This window comes from Python bivittatus, unplaced genomic scaffold (genome assembly GCF_059951505.1).
Source record: "Python bivittatus isolate LINGU-HERP-01145 unplaced genomic scaffold, Pbiv_v1 ctg000320_np1212, whole genome shotgun sequence".
NCBI classification, from domain to species: Eukaryota; Metazoa; Chordata; class Lepidosauria; order Squamata; family Pythonidae; genus Python; species Python bivittatus.
The window spans coordinates 11,153,776-11,171,199 of NW_028277052.1; the positions used below are offsets into that span (position 1 = coordinate 11,153,776).

Below are 17,424 nucleotides of genomic sequence, written 5' to 3' on the forward strand. Positions count from 1 at the left end.
CAGGGAAAGAGTCACTCATACATCTCATGGGAGAGGTTCTGTATGAAGGAGGCCACCACAGAAAAGGCCCCACTTCTGTGCCAGGCCCTCTAGTTCATCTTACCAGTGATAAGAGAGCCCAGCCAGATCCAAGTACATTCGTTCAGATGCAAGGAGTCCTTCAGATGAGCTTGTCCCAAACATGGGCAGCCACCAACTGGCAGATTCATATAAGCTGACCACCAGCTGCCAAGAGGCAATATTGGAGAAGGGGATTACTCTCCTGACCATGTTTGTGAGCTTTCTAAATGCATCTGGTTGGCGTCTAGGCCATACAGAATGCTGGACTGGATGGGCATTGGCATAACTGGTCAGAGCTCTTCTTCTGTATAAGTTGTTCAAGGCTTCAAAGGTGATTTAAATTGGGACCCCGAAACACACTGACAATCAGTTCAGCTGATATGGAATTTGGGTTACATTCACTGATTGTGGATAAGGTTATCCGCAAAGGAAATACTGAGCAAACCAGTATAGCAGGAATGGCTAGATTCATAAGAATTAAAACAGAATAGTTTCCTTCCCTGGCATTGCCAAATAAAACAATCAGGGAAAGGAAAATCAGGAAGAGAATTGATCAAGAATGCTAGAGACCTCATATGGGGCTAAACTGATTCAATATAATGTAGCATTTTGGAAACGTGCCTATATGACGAAGAGCTGAAGCTCAGTGGTAGAACATCTGCTCTGCGAGAAGGTGGTTTCAGGATCAGGAATGAGTAGCCCTTCTTCAAGATGGATGCTGCTCTGAAAATTGTGCTAGGGTTGCCCTCCCAAAAGCAACCAGGGTTTGGACAAAAAGGGAACAAGGAATAACAAAACTGAAATTAATTTACATTTAATTTTTAAAATACAGTTAGCATAATTACTCCTTGTATAACCTGTGCCTTTCCCCTTCTGTAACACTGAATATAACAATTCAGAGTCACATTGTTTGTGTTGGGTGGCCTTATAAATCAGTCAATCAATCAATGTTGGCAAGTTCTGGACCATATCCAACATTGTCAGGGGATTAAGGCATCCCTGTGTAAATAATACAGTAGGCTAATGTAATCCGGTTCAGGGTTCAATTATTTCCTATGTTCCTAGAAGGACCTTCTGAAATGGAGTCTACTGCTTCTCATGATGCCCACATTCTACTGGAAATCAGTGTGCTTCTACTAACATTATCCAGGAGTCCAACGCAATGTAATAAGTTCCAGTTATATTCCAGTTATTTTTCCCCCCCAACATAGGCAATTATTTTATGGCCTTGCTGAAAGCTGCAAGCATTTTAAAAAATTGGTTAAATTGCCTGCACTGCAAAATCAAGACTTCAACATGCAGGGAAGCAATTATAAGGCTTTGCCAGGTTATAGTTTAAATTGCAACCCCTCTTTCTGACCCGACTTTGATGGCATATGACTCAACCATCAAAAGGCTTTCTAAGAAACACAACCCCATTTTTTGTAAGAAACCTTTTGCAAGTTTTTCTAAAAACTCAAAATGTTGTCCAGTGATAGCTGCTGGTGCCACAGATCTATTGTTGGGTTTGACAGTTCCAGTGTGGAAACACTGAAATGTGGTTTGGCACAACCTTGGCCAACCAGGAAACACATAGTTGATGCAGTGATCACTTTCTCCTGGGACGTGAAAGTGTTTTGACACAGTGATGAGCCATGGGGGTTCTTTCAGCAGCTGTGATTTGTTAATCCACAGTATAATGTGAATTAAATTAGGCTCTTCACACTTAACTAACCCTCAATCTGCATTCTTTGTAACTCTTGAGGTTTCTGATTCAGCTAACAGCCTAATCCCTTCAGCTCCAAACTTCTCCCAGCTGTTGGTTTGCAGCAGTTATGGAGGGATTCCAAACATTCAGGGCCAGTAAACTTAATCCTAAAGCTGTTAGGCTGTACTAAAATAACAAGAACCCCCAATTTAAAGCTGTTAGCCTTAATTAACAGGAAAGGAGGCATTCAGGTTATGTGCTGAAACACAGAGCTTAGACACAATGTCTTCTTCCGTAGCCTCACACCCAGCTTTCTTTCATGTTAATGGTAGAATTTTAGATCATGGTATTGCAAATATCAGCAGAAATATCCTGTACTTTGAAGGACAATCCAATGACATAGAACAGTTTCCATCCATTTAGCATCCAGTCTCTAAATGTACGGTTGCTTAAAATATTGGTTCAGTGCCAACGTGTGTGTGCCTGTTTGCAGAAGGGATGGGTGAATCTGTCAATTCGGTTTTTGCTCAGTATCTCTTTTCAGGTCCTGTTGGGTCCCATTTCCATCTCTGTTTACACATTTCACCAAAAAGAAAGATAGCAAAAACTTTCACAAACATTTACAGTAATTGAAATTCAACATATCTGGAAGAGGTGGGTTGGAGAAAGCTGTGTTAGAGCGTTCTTAATCTACAAAGATGCATATGGCTGCCTCTAAGGACAGATTAGACTACTTGAAAAAAAATAAAAGGTTTATTGGACTGAGAGCACAGAATTAGTTTAGCAATTCCTGCAATCCTAGGAGCTGGGTAATTGGCTCAGCTCGCTTATCCCAGTTTTATCTTAGTCAGGTCTTTTCTTCCTAAGAGTTTTGTTAATTATCCAGGTCTTAGCACTATAATAAATTGAGAGAGGAGGGAATTATACCATTATACCAAGTAATATTTTCAACCCAGGGCAATGCCAATCCAGCCAGATTAAAAATGGTATGAATTAAACCCCATGCTGCGCTCTGTTCGCCAGCATTGTTTTGCTATTAGTATTACTTGTATATATTTAATAGGAACCATCAACATCTGCAGGACCTCCACCCCTTTCACACATGTGCGATGTCACGACACATAGACAAAAGGGGTAGGGCTTGTGTTGTGACCTTACTTTACTCATTCTGTTCCTCTTGTCCCCCTGCAGATACCACTTAGAGCAGTGTTTCTCATCCTTGGCCACTTTAAGATGTGTGGACTTCAACTCCCAGGATTCTGGAAGTTGAAGTCCACATATCTTAAAGTGGCCAAGGTTGAGAAACATCGACTTAGAGGAACCATTTCTCATGACAAAAATGATCCATGAAGTCCTTATCTATACATATGTAATAATGGTGCTCCTTAGATAAATCATAGTATAGCAATTAAAGTATGGATAATCAGCTGGAAGGCTCCCTCATTGTCTGCCCTTTCTCACATGACTTTCTTTTCAAATGTCCTTTTTTTTTAAAAAAAAAGAAAAATGTATATGCTCCAAAGCTTTTTTTTTCCTTTATAAGAAGTCTCACTACACATATTATTAGAAAATAAAAACAGAAGGGGGCTGAAACTCAGTATTGTCTTTGGAAGAGCACCTAGTTGCCCTGAGAAAAAAAGCAAAGGTATACTGAGGTGATAGATAGCATATCTTGAAAGGAATGAAAGAAGCTGGCAGATAGAAGCTCAAGCATTGCCTTTGGTAAAATCAGTGTCTTGTATTGGGCCATTCCTACTTACGGGAGCCATTTTATGACTAGGCAAAAGCAAAGCAGCCATTTTGGGAGAAGATCCACAACATATTCTCAAAATTTCAGCTGTGTCCTCTGGCCTATCTGATTTTAGAGTGTCGGATCAAGCAAAATGATGTCTAAAACTCATTTTATCCATGAAGCTGAATGGTTGACTTTGAGTTGGTCACTTTGTTGACCAGACAGAGATGTTAGGAAGATCAAAGGTAGAGGTAGATGACAGAATCAGCACTGTCTTTGTGGTGCAAAGAGCATTCTCCAGACAAAGCTTGTACTCACACAGGCCTAGTGAATGACAGAAAGAGATATTTCGATAAAACAACGAAACCCATTGTTAGATGGCAAAATACTTTAGAATAATCCATAGGGATGCTTTATATTTATGAGTCTTTTAAGTTACAAGTTGCATGCTCTTTTTCAGCACATCTGTGGCTCTTTCAGTTTGCTCCCCTATTTCTAAATGAAAGCTGAGATTCCCCTACTTTCAGCAGCTGGACCTTTATGGAAAAAAACAAAACAAAACCTCAACTTAAGGGAATTAGAAAGGTTATGTAAATATGAAATATCCCTGGTATGGAAATTTGGTCATGCAAGCTCAGTATTTCCTTTTCTGCAAACAAAACATATTTATTTTGAAATCTCTATGAAGAGTTAGAGTAAGCTGAATCACTTCTTTATCATCGTTAAAGAATACCTTGGTCACATTCTGAGGGATTTAAAACTGCACTTAATCATAAATGTATAATATTTTAACATAATATAATATAATATATAAATATTACATTATATATATATATATATATATATATATATATATAACATAATAAATAATTTAATTTATAATATAAATGTATAATATGACAGCAAGAAATTGATTCATTTGGCATTTGTTTTACTACCTGCTGGAGAGGATAAGCTAAGATCATGGTGTGCTCATTTGCTTGGTCTGCAATAAGAATCTAACATGGGATCCAAATAAAACTTGATCTAATCAAGCCATTATGTTTCTCACAGTGCTCAATCAGATGTTCCCATTGCCCACCAAACAGTTTTACCGCCTTGTGCTCCTCAGCAGCTGACATAAAGTGGCATGTTGCCTTCTTAAATTTTTATTTTACATATTTTGTCTAATCTGTATTTGGAAATAGTAGCCACTATGGAAGATATCTGGCAAGTAGCTATTGTCATAAATAGCTTTTGACAGATGTCTCCTGTATGAATTTGTCTAAACCCATTTTATGTCAAATAAGTCAATACCCATCATCACGCATTTGGCAGACACACAGTTTCACAGATTTAATTCTATTGCCCCAGTGAGTTCCACAGATTTAATTATGCTGCATGTGAAAAAATGCAATGTTTCATCATGAAAACAAAACCTTTCAAGCCCTCATCTGCACAAACAGGGGACTTTACCTCTGGCTGACAAATACAGGATATATTATTTTGTTTGTATAAGAAGATGAAGTCTTCATTTGGCCAGCCAGAGGTTGCTAGTTGTTAACATGATACCTGCAGCTGAGCCCTTCATCCAGATGTGATTCACTCAGCTTTTTCCCCATTATCACTTTGACAAGTTTACATTAGAAGGAGAGGCAGTATTACTGCAGACAAGAACAGAGTATACATTCATAACTAAATAATGAAGCTCATTTCCATAAGGTTTGTGATGGAAACAACCTATACAGCTTTGAAAAGGAATGAGAGAAGTTCATGGAGGATAAAGCTATAGTTCAGAATATTAGTGGGCCATAAATAGTGGAGGAAGGCTAATGCCTGCCTCCTGCTTATAGGCTTCCCTATGGTTGGCCATGGTTGGAGGCCACAGATTCAAGAAAGACCTTTTGCTTGACCCTCTTGATCTCCTTCTGCCCTCTTCAAATAGGGATTTTCAATTTCTACAGATTGGACTGGGAGCAAAAGCATAATCAGGAAGGAAAATGTTGCTAGCATCAAGACAACTTGATTCAGTTTTATTCTAGAAGTCCAATAGGTCCAATGTTGCCCCATGCGCTGCAGTAATTTCTGCCTCCTGAACTAGCTTCCTAAGACATAACTTTTCCTTGTGGCGGTAGGGCATGTGCTCGAAACATGTCCTAGCACTCTGAGATCTAGTACCTAAGGTTGGTCACAAATGCCTATCAGAATGGACCACCAGGTTTGTGGATAGGGAAATGGGTCAGTGATTTTATCCACATTTTTCCACGAGAAGAAGAAATTCTCCAAAGAAGGGTCCAACGGCAGGATCTCCTCAGATATCATGGCAGACATTCTGGTGAAAAAGTCAGTGGAAGCAGATTCCTTCTAAGATCTTCCCTTGGGGTTTATGGAAACATGGAAAGCCTGGGAGGCTACAGACAGCTGGAGAAGGGATTGTCCAAGGAAAGCCTTCATAACTAAATCAATGCAGGAATACCAAATACTACTTGGAATGATTGATCAGAAATTCTTTTTTCCTTTGGACAATATTTTAAAGGAAATCCTCTCTCTTTAAAAGGTATGACAGCTGGTATTAAAAATGAAGGGTGGTTTCCCTGACTGGCACTCATTCTACGAATATCTAGAAATTCTTATTTTGGAAGGGGACCAGAATTATGAGAATCTTTTCTTAGCCTCGAAATAACAACAAAAACTATCATCGCCATCTGAGATATTAAAATGTCAGTGGCCCAGATGTTAGTGGCCCAAGAGTCTTCTGGCATGCTATAGGCATGAGCTGCAGAGAGACAACAGTTCTTTTTTATAGACCTTAAATCTTTTACAGTTCTCCAAGGGGAACATTAACTGGGAAATGCAACAGTGTCTCCTTACAGCTGGCGAGTTTATATAGCATCCCTCCTCCAAAGCTGATTCCTTCCAAATCTTGTAAGTGCCAATGTTGATGGCTGGAAAGACGTTGCATCCAAAGTTCCAGGTTTTGTCAAGGGGAATATAAAATAAAATCAAGAGAAGAACTGGTGGGTGGAAGAGGGATATAGTTGTCAATGGCTCTCTTATCTACAATTATTAGAAAGATTTAAGGTAGATGAAAGAATTTATGGTTTTGAACATTGTAAGACTGAGTGTGAAATAGAATCGTGTATAAGTGATGAACATGTAATTGCTAAACTATTATAAAAATAAATTATATAAAATGTTATTGACATCTGAAACAGAAGAAGTGAAAGAATGTACGATAAAGTGGGCTAAGAATTTTGGTTATAATATACAGATGGAACCATGGGAAAATATGTGGCTGAAAGGATTGAAATCTACACTATACTACTGTATAATCTTAAAAAGATTTTTTATAAAATAATATACCATTGGTATATGTCACCAGAGAACTAGTCTAGAATGTATATAGGCGTTTCAGATTTATGTTGGAAATGTGAATAACAAGAAGGGGCATTTTATCATGTTTGGTGAACATGTAAAAAAGCTAGAAAATTCTGGATTCAAATACATACACTGATTCAGAGGAATTTAAAGATTAATATACCATTGAGACCAGAGGTTTTCCTTTTGGGATTGATATTTGTTTGTTGGGATTTTTCCAACAAACGGTTGGAAAAAAAGTCATGGAACTTTGTTTTTGTATATAACTGCAGCCAGATTGCTATATGCACAAAGATGGAAAGATCTGGCACTACCCACAATGGAAGAATGGTTGGTGAAGATGATGGAACTTGCTGAGATGGCTAAATTGACTTCTTTGATCAGAGAAAAGACAATATCTACATTTATTGCTGACTGAAACCTCTTACGGACTTTTTGTGCAAAACAGAAAAAAATGAACTTATGATTTATGGTTTTGATGATTAGACAGAATAGATTATAGGAGCTAAGTCTAACTCTATGAATCATAGAGTAAGAGGTAAATTTATAATTGTATCTGTAACTGCTGTAAAGAAGGTTGGAATCTATTTCTTTGTATCTTTTTTCTATTTTTCTTTTACTTTTTTCCGTTTCTTACACTTTCAGCTTTCTCTTTGCTTGCTTGCTTTTTCTTGTATTTTTAAAAAAGGAGTGAAATAATATTAGGTACCATATTATGCATAATATTATGTATGATTGTGGGACAAAAAGAGCAGAGAGCTGAACTCAGACAAATAAGTGTTGTGGAATTATTAGGACAAACATAAGTTTCAACAAAGGGTTAATACGTAGACTCTTCTTGCTCATCCCCATAGCCAGATATCAAGGTAGATAGCAATGAAGGTATATCTGCCTGCCTGCCTGCAAGTATGCTCCTCTGCTGCCATGTTCTTCTGCTCCTTGCTTCTTGCTTTTCTCTTGCTCCCTGCAATAGCATGCCTACAGATATTGCAAACTGGAATGCTGTGGTTGAAAATGGAAAATTGAACACTCACCTGTTGGGGCTCTTGATAAGGGGAGGGGGTACAGTCTGTGTGGCCATCATTGTCAGAGATGGCGCTGGGGAGACATGTTGCATCATGGGATTGATTCACATCTAGGACCTATCGGCAGAAGAAAGTTCAGTTGTTACTAAGGAAAGGAAAGAACATCATTAGCATAATATTCACTCAATTCATCTTTCCATAGCAGATTCACATTTCCTAATTTATACAGCAAACTTTCCAAATCTGGTATCTTCCTGATATGTAAGAACAATATCTTTAATGTAAATCCTTGGAACACCTTTGGAGGACACCAGGAGAATATATGCATATTGAAGAACAATTATCGTATAGGAGTTGTACTTTTCCCTATTTTGCAATTACACGCCTCTTTTTTTTTAAAGGATTCCTTAGAGAAAGTTGCATTTCAAAGATCAGTACACTGATGACAATAATGCCCCAAAATATATAATGGAATATTGCTTGCAAAACTGCCCAATAGGAATAGCGCACAGATGCTTGTAGAAATGTGTGCAAAAATGTATATACCACACACACACACACACACACACACACACACACACATAAAGAGAATAATTATAAGATGATTATGACTGGAGTAGGAGTGGGATATCCAAGTTCTAGTCCTCCCCTAGACATGGAAGCCATCCGGGTGACTTTGATCCAGTCACCCTTTCTCAGCCTAGACTAGGAAGCCGAAATTATCTACCTACCAACCTGCCTTGGACCAGCATGATAGATTAGGGTCCATAACCTTCAATGAAGAATCCTTCATCCTTCAGTGGATTGATTTGGGCTGATAATTTTCATATCATATCATATCATATCATATCATATCATATCATATCATATCATATCATAGTATAATGTGTGTACTTGTGTGTGTGTGTGTGTAGCAGGGGGGGGGCAACTGCATGAAATGCATGAAATGAGAAGCAGAATCTAACATTTAGGTACAGCCATTCCTAACAATTCCTAATGTGTACTACTTAACGTTAGGGTTATAAATCCACTGTAAACAGCACAATATAAATATCCACATCATTTGATATTCACTAAGAGGCCAGACATTTCAGGATGTAAACATATAGAAGATAGCTCCAGTTATGCATTGTAATCATTCTTTTTCTTTTGCCAGAATGATGGTGGGATAAAATGCTAGATTCATTGCTTTCATCAAGAGAGGAGAACCTTCTCTGCTTCTAAGGACTATTTTAATTAATATCTAGGGTACCAAAACTCTTGAGATTATTCCCATCAGACTGAGTTTAAATTATCTACTCTTGCTGATACAAAGTTTGATTTTAGCAGAAGTTGGTGTATTTCTTCCTTTGTCAAAGATACTTAGAGGTTCATTATTTTTAAATAGTCCCACTGATGAACAGAGAACCTAAACAAAGAAATGATAATAGGAAAGTTAATTCCAACCATATTTAATGCTCATAGCGTTAGTCTCATAGGATTTTTTTCAAACTCATCTTTTCTCTAAGGAATCTAGGGTGGTGTGGATGGTCCCTACCCCACTCCACTTCCAGAACAACCTGATGGGTTAACTTCATTGAAGATTAGAGATCTAAACTGAAACTTCACTATTTTAAGTTGCTATCTCTAGTCACTATATCATCCTGTCTGTTTTTCTGAATACACGTTTTAATGTCTTTCCTTAAAAGAGCTTTGAGGAACATTTCTAGTCTTTTTTGAAACTAAATCTTTATTGTTTCTTTCTTAAAAGAGAGGCAAGAATGTTAAGGCTGAACAGCGGGCCATTATTATCTGAGGAAGAATAGCACATGATACTCCTGCTTCTCATACCATTTCCTCCAGCTTCTAGTAAAAGTGTTGCATGACTAAGGCAAGACAAGCTTGGTTTGGTAAACAAGATAAAAACACAACAGTCCCTTCTTTCCTCTATTTGGCAGGCTCTGACCTATTGCCAGAAGTCTGGATTGCTTGCTTGCATTTAAAGTCACTAGAATTCTGCTAAAGACCATGGGTTACCCACACCTGATCTAAGGTAGTGATGTCTCATGTTGCCTTAGAGTTGGGCCCCAAAATTTTGAACAATCATCAGCCATTGGCTTGTTAGCTAAACAAAAGCTCCTTGTTAGAGGCAATAGACAACTGGGTTTCCACTACTACCACTTCCAACAATATTCAGCAAAAACTTTCCTATCACCACTAATAGAAATCCGAAAGAAAATGTCAAGCACTCCCAGAATAAGACAGAAAAACAGAAACCTCTTTCACACAAAATGAAAGCTTCTGAGAAACTGCAAGAACAAACTTTGGTGCAGCATTAGATTCCATGTGTGCTAAGCCATGATGGAGTTTGCTTGGCTTTATCTCAGCATACTGTGTGAACCCAGCCAACGTAATTCATAAATCAGCTTACTGTGTTGCCTGGTGTGGCTTGTTCAGTAGTTAAGCAAACCTATGGCTTAGATGGGTACGTACACTTGCCTACCTCTGAAAACTATTTGTTGAGAGTAGAATAGTGTATACCCTGGATCAAGCTAGCACCATATTTAACCACTGCATGGGCTTTTAGTATAAAAATAGTAGATGCATACCATGGCCTGGGAATATATGTGGGGTAATACAGGTGCAGAGTCCTTAGAAGTTCACAGGGAAGGCATTTCACAGGCTAATTTAGTCCCTCACATATTTTTAATGGACACTCTGTTGGGTATAAAAGCTTTACAAACCCGGCGGAACATTGCCTATATACTTGGGGTGCATTGCATGTTTACTCCTGTAAGCATTTACCTTTGATAAAGCTTGTGATGATCACACTAGCTTTCAGCTCCTCTTTCTTGGAAATCTCTCATGGATATTGGCCTTTGGAGAGCGCTTACATTTGCATTTCCATTTGGAGAAACAAACAGCAGGGTTGGTTTTCAGCCTTCATGTGCTACTTGTGGATATTCTAGTGGTGTCTACCTGGCCAGTGGACCAAATAATCCCATATTCATGACAATGCATCTCATCCTGACGTAACTGGGGATATATCCTCTTCTCTTTCCTTCCACCTTTCCCAGCATTAGAGCTTTTTCCAGAGAGCTAGCTCTTCACACAATGCGTTCAAAGTAAGATAATTTAAGCTTGGTCACTTCTGCCTTGAGTGAGAATTCTGGGTTGATTTGTTTGATGATCCATCGGTTTGTTTCCTTGGCTGCCCATGGTATAGGGTCTGGTTTTTTAAGGGAAGCACCTATCTTCCATGGTGTCTGCCCGGCAGATACAAACCAACAGGGTTGGTATGTTCCGGATCCCTTCTATTAAACAGGGTCTCCTTTCAGGACCCAGGAAGGGTGCTTTCTGTGTCACGGTGCCACCCCCAGAAAAGGGGTTCCTCCTGACATCTGCAGGACTCCTACCCTGATGGCAATCTGGCTGTTTTCCCAGGCTCTGGACTAGGGTGGCTGGAACCCCTTGTGGAATGTATAGATGTTTTCTGCGTTAATGGCTGGATCTGCCATTGTGTTATCTACTTTTTAGATAACTTTGCTATATACTTTGTTCTCTATTTAGCTTGGGTTTTTCCTTTCCTTGTTCATATTGTATTTTATTTTGTTTGTTATGTTATGAGCCGCCCAGAATTGTTCTGGAGTTGGGTGGTGCCTAAATCAAATAAATTGAATTGAATTTTTCTCCAACACCAAGTTCAAAGGCATGTGTGTGTGTGTGTGTGTATGTATACACACACAGACATATGCAAATCCCACTGCATACTGAAGTTTTCACAACTTTTATGAAACTTTAATACTTAGATGAGGAATGAATTGGATTAGTACCAATAAAGTACATTTTGAAAACTGGTCCCCCAAACAATCAGCTCATTAAAGAAACGTTCATTATATCCTGTTGATACGAAACCCATTAGGCCAATTAGCGTCCTATTAAAATGACACTAAGTCTTCCTCAGAGCAGCAATGAGTTAATTCTGTATCATGTTAATTGCTCTGTGAGCACTTGAGAGGTGTATCCTCCAATGTAGGAATTAGCAGCACACTCTCCCCCCGAGAAAAATAAACCAGATCTAATTGTAAAGCTTGAAAGGACTCAACCCAGGCAAAACAAGATTTCAACATTCTTCCATTGATGTGGTATCTGTCACTTGTGAGTTATTTCAGCCCTCCCTATTTGCTGGCCTTCAACAATCCTAGACTTCAGTTCCCAGGAGTCCAAGCCAGGACGGTCTTTGGGGAATTAAAGTCCAACATTGATCGAAGGCATTAGGCTGGGGTATGTTGGGCTAAATCCTTAACCCAACAGATATGAATGCCACATTCTCTGCTTAAATGCAACAAACCTAGTGAGGACATGTTTGCTTTTAAGGAGAAAAAGAGAGCAGAGTGTAGAACATGCTGGGGAGCCAGGAATTCACTAGTGCTTTTCTCTTCCCCAGATAATCTTTAGGGATCCTCCTGAGCTGAGTAAAGGAAACGATGATGCTTTAAATCTTGGAGGAGTTCATACTTGGCTCTCAAAACGTAAACCCCTTTCAGGATAAATCAAGGATGGGGGACCAGTGGCCATCCAGCTGAATTACAACTCCCAGCATTCCTCACCATACTAAGTGAGAACTACATTTCAGTAGGATCAGGAATGCCACAGGTTTTCCACCCCTTGACTCAACTGTTTTTTTAGGAATGGCCATGAAATTCTTCTCAGCCTTAGGTTTCTATTACAGCCCTTCCATGCCTGTGAGAATCAGGACTGAATCTTTTCTGAGATCCAGATAGTATAAGGAGCCCCTGAACTGGATGGATCCAAAGTAGGAAACCAAATACCAGTAAAAATTCTACCCTGCATCCTACTTTTCATCTAAGATGTGCCTACATTTTGAGTACTTTTGTAAGAAGATGGGCGGACTTATATTCTCAAACTATCCAGGGGAGAAAAGGGAAGGAACAGATACTGAGATAGGCACTGCCCAGAGCAAACAAATGGCAATTTCAACTGTATTATGGATGAAATGTGACCTCTCACTTCGTTCTGATTTTTGCATACTCCAGAGGGTGGCACTATGGCACATTAAATAATTGTCTTGTGTACCATAAATGTATTCCTAAATCACAGCCCCTAAGCAACCCAAGCTACTAAATCTCAGGGCCGCTTGTCATAGGATTTACAGTTCTGGGTTTTTGCTTTTTTTTTTTTTAAAGAGAGAATTGAACGTATAGTTAAATATAAAAACAAATAAAAATGAGAGACAGCTGTTGCTGATAACACTCTATTTATCTTTGGGACACAAATTCGCTTTGCTGCAGTAAATATGCCAGGAACAGCATTCTGTTTGCTGGAAAGATTTGGACAGCTCTTTCTCACTGGGGACCTACAGCTATGAATCTTGAAATAATGGTGTAAAGCTGTCACAGATTTCATGCAGTTCCATGGATGTTTCTGCAGCAAAAATACACATGTTGAGCCTTGCAAAAATTCACCAAGGACTAAATGGAGCTGTGCTTGATCCTTATAATATTAGGAGGGGAAAAACCGTCCTTAATCCCAGTAGCTGAAAACCAAAGAAGAGCAAAATAGGATGGATTAGTCCTACCAACTGGGAAGTTTGGAGTAGGAAGTCCCTGCTTCTAGGCTAATTATGAGCAAGGTCCTTCTGAAGTTCATATCCAGCTTACCATGACCTGATCCTCACAGTCAGCCTTCCGTGTAGCTACTGACTTCTCTTTCCTGCATTAAAATGGGCTGCTGTCCTTTCAATCAAAGCCTACACCTTGAAATGGCTTATTTATACATCTGGATGCATGGCGACCTTAGGAAAGGCACTTGAAACAGCTTGTTTATACAGGTTTCAGGGAGAATCCCAAGGCTAGACCATGACATCTTGGGGGAGCAACATTACAGGAAAGCAGTTCCCATAAGACAAAGATGACAACAAAAGCACTAATCTATCATAGAAATAGGCCCCAAATTAGGGATTCTTCTGATAAATAGCAACAAACTTTCATATGGCCCCATCAAATGTCATTTTTTAAAATGGATGGATAAAAATCTCAAAGACAATAACAGAGGCAGCTCCTGACTAATTCACTGAATAAGTTACCATGAAGACAACTGAAAGAGATCAGGAATTACTTGTAAAATAAGGAAACCCACTCAGCCTAATTAGTTTCATCTTTCCTTTTTGTGGCTTTTTATGGCTAATCTAGAATTCCTACACATTACAGTAGCATAACCTAACTTCAAGGGTCTATGTGATCTGAAAGACCATGATTACTCATGAGTGGTAAGATAATAAAAACCACAAGAAAAGCAGATGGGACAGACAACAGAGATTAGTTTGACTTTCTCCTTCCAGCTTCTCATGAAGACAAATCTAACCACCTACCCTGAACTCAGTTCATCTATCAAAGCAGCAGCAGAAAAATGATCCTCCTGCCCATTTCGTCTTTAGTTTCTCCTGATTAATGGCATGACTTCATGTAGCAGCAGCAATTTGTTTTTGCTTTTTTAAAAGAGACTCAGTTGGAATATACGCTGCTGAATCATTAAAAAAAAAATACAGGATGACCCAGAGATGCCTGAGAAATGGCACTTATTTGAAGAGCATGCCACTCCAAGTAGTCCTCGTTAAAATCATAAGTTTTACTCATTCTCTTCTCTTTTTCCCCAAATTCCTGTTATGAGGGCTGGCCCTACTATTAGGCATAGAGAAGGTCTGAGAAGGCAATATTTATCAGTACGGCTGGTTTCACTCATTCCCCCACGCCCCCCAATTATCCCTCCTACCACTAAACCAAATGACAGCTCCTGGAATCACATAACCATCTAAGCCAAAATGAAATAAACTGTATTATGGCTTAACAAAATATGGGTACCTGACTAGTCTTTAGACAGCTTTCTAAACTTCCCTATATTAAGGAGGGAAACAGTAATCTGGTGGTGGGGAGAGAATGATTTTGCTAGGACAGCACAGCAATGCCCCACATCTGATCAGAAATGCAGAAGTGTTAAGGAGAAGACTCTGTTGACCACCAAAGGCAATAAAAAGCAAGGAGTTGCCTCTTTTGGCTCCATCACGCAGTCTTCATTTCCCCTGGGTTATGCTGACGAGGAAAGGTCATGGAGTGAGGGTCAGAAAGTCCCTTCCCTGCATATTGTCAAGATGTAGAGGGGAAAAAGCTAAACCCAAGGAGGTATATAGAGGGGGAGGTGGTTGCTGAGAATGGGGAAAGGAACACCAGGCCTCCCCACACTGGAAAGAAAGATTGCTTCATCCTTTGAAAAGCATGGCTGTATCAGCATGCCTGCCCCACTTTCTCCTTGTTCATAAAATCCACATAAAGTATTGAGCAGCTGAAATGCCAATTTAATTCTGCACCATAGCATGCCTCCATTCACGCTTCCGACTTAATCCTTTTCATCTAGCTTGCTCGTAACTTCTTGATCTTCAAATCAATTCTGTAAATAGCGGCTGAATATTTCATTCTTTCCTTTGCCTGGTTTCCTGCATTTTGATGGCGAAATTCACCACCTTCTATAGGGCTTGTATGAAAACTGCCTGGTTGAGACCCTCCAGACCCATTTAACAATGCAAGGGAGCCCAGAACGGATCCCAGTCAATTCCCCATCTCCCAGGCATCTATGGGGGCATCCTGCTGCCTGGCTTGCCAATAACACCCTACATTTATTTCCTTATTTAATATTTATTTATTTGCCTGACACGCCAATCCATTTCCAAAGACTCCAAGCAGAATTGTCTGTTATTGCTATGGTATGAGAAAGATGGAAGCCCAGCCATGGTTCCTGAGACTCCACAGTGTATCAGCAGTTTTCTTTGCATCATTTTTGGAAGTGACTTTCCATTGCCTTCTTCCTAGGGCCAAAAGACTGGCCCAAAGTAATCCAGCTGGCTTCATGTCCAAGGCAGGATTAGAACGCATGAAGTTCCAGTTTCTAACCTGGTATCTTTAACCACTACACCAAACTGGCTTTCCCAGCTCAAATTAGCCTTCCTATTTGAAAATCTGAAGATTACTTCACACACACACATACATACACACCCACACCCACACCCACAGAATCATTCTTGCTGATATGCTTATGTCCACGAGCTTTAGCAAATGCCCCTACTGAATGCATGGGACTTACTTCCAAATGAATATGTATGGATTCATGCTCCCTCTATATTGATGGGGCAGTCAAATCCTGAGGAATGCCACTAGTGGCTCACATTTATCAGATGAGGGAGAGAGGAAGAATATTTTAAAACTCCTCTCTCTCTCTTTCTCTCTGAGTCTAGTAAATCCTTGAGTTCAGCAAAGCACCTAGGCAGGCTCATTCAATATCCACACTCAGGACTGAGCTTCCCTGAGTTCAGCAGTTCTTGGTCAGAAGATGATTAGGATGTTAAGGCTGGTCCTTTCTCACTTCCATCCCTGGGTGAAGATCTGCCTTTTAAACTTTTGTTTACCAGTGGGAATACTGATTTCTTTGTAAAGCTGCAGTCTGTCTTATATGAGGTGAAATTCCCATGCCCAAACCCCAATAATATATGAAGAAATATAGCTGTGCCAGTGAGGTGTCAGGACCCCTGGACAACCACAGCAAAAATTGCCAAGGAGATGTAGAGCCCTCCAGCCAGATGGAAAGGGATGGTCCTGCTAATTGGAGCCCAGCAGTCACTGATCTCCAAAGGCTCCTTCTCCATGCACACTAGAATGTCCCCATGGGAAACCTCCTTTTGCAACAGTAGGGAAAACAGTACTTTCAAGCCAGAACACAGACCAACTTCAACTTTCCTCAGCAGTGGGTTGGCAACAAGATTGAAGTTCCTCTATGAGAAGATATTCTAAGAAAATAATTACTGTGGCAACTAGGATGTGTAGATGAGCCCTTCATGCATGTATATGTAAACAGGGATGAGAAGAACAAAAGGTGGTAAGACCAATGAAGATCCTGGGAATACATTGATTGGGACACATTTCAAGCTGCGATGCTGGCGGCTTACTACCCAGGGCACCAATACACAGAACCATATGTTTCCTAATTCTGGAAGACTAGAATGTCTTGGGGAAGTTAGCAATATCACTAGTATGGATAGGGGACAGGATTTTCACTGGGAAAAACAAAGGAAAACAATTCTTTTGCTGGTTGGATTTTGCAGTTTTAATTTTGTGATTTGTTAGCAGAAGCTGATAAAACATTCAAACGTTCTTCTGTCCTAAAACACATCAGAAAACTCTGCCTCGTTATCAAGATTTGGAGGTGCAAGTTTTGTGTCTATCTCTAGCAAATGGTTTGGGCTGTATGTTGACAATGCTCCAAGCAGTGCTTAAAGATTGCCTCTAGCTATCACCTTAACTTTTTCCAATGTCCCAGAAGGACACTATGCCAGAAGAATTGTTCTTTCTCTTACTATTTCTAGTCTTCTGACACTGCATAGACTGCCAGGCAAGAAAAATAAATAAGCAGGAGGCATATGAAGAGTGGGAATCCACTAGTGATATTCTGAGCTAAGCAAAGATTTCATTCTTTGGGGCATCTGGGCCAGGTTTGCCCAATTCAAAGAATGCCGATAA

The 17,424-nt window shown here is 39.7% G+C and overlaps 1 protein-coding gene across 2 annotated transcripts in view; it reads right to left on the reverse strand.

Moving 5' to 3' along the window:
* The window catches only part of PKNOX2 (PBX/knotted 1 homeobox 2), a 268,356-nt gene that overhangs the window by 82,682 nt on the left and 168,250 nt on the right, over positions 1-17,424 (reverse strand). For both annotated transcript variants that reach the window (XM_088139092.1, XM_088139091.1), the window contains one exon: positions 7,871-7,978. The gene's annotated coding sequence lies outside the window, so the exon portion shown is untranslated. The remainder of the gene's footprint in view (positions 1-7,870; positions 7,979-17,424) is intronic.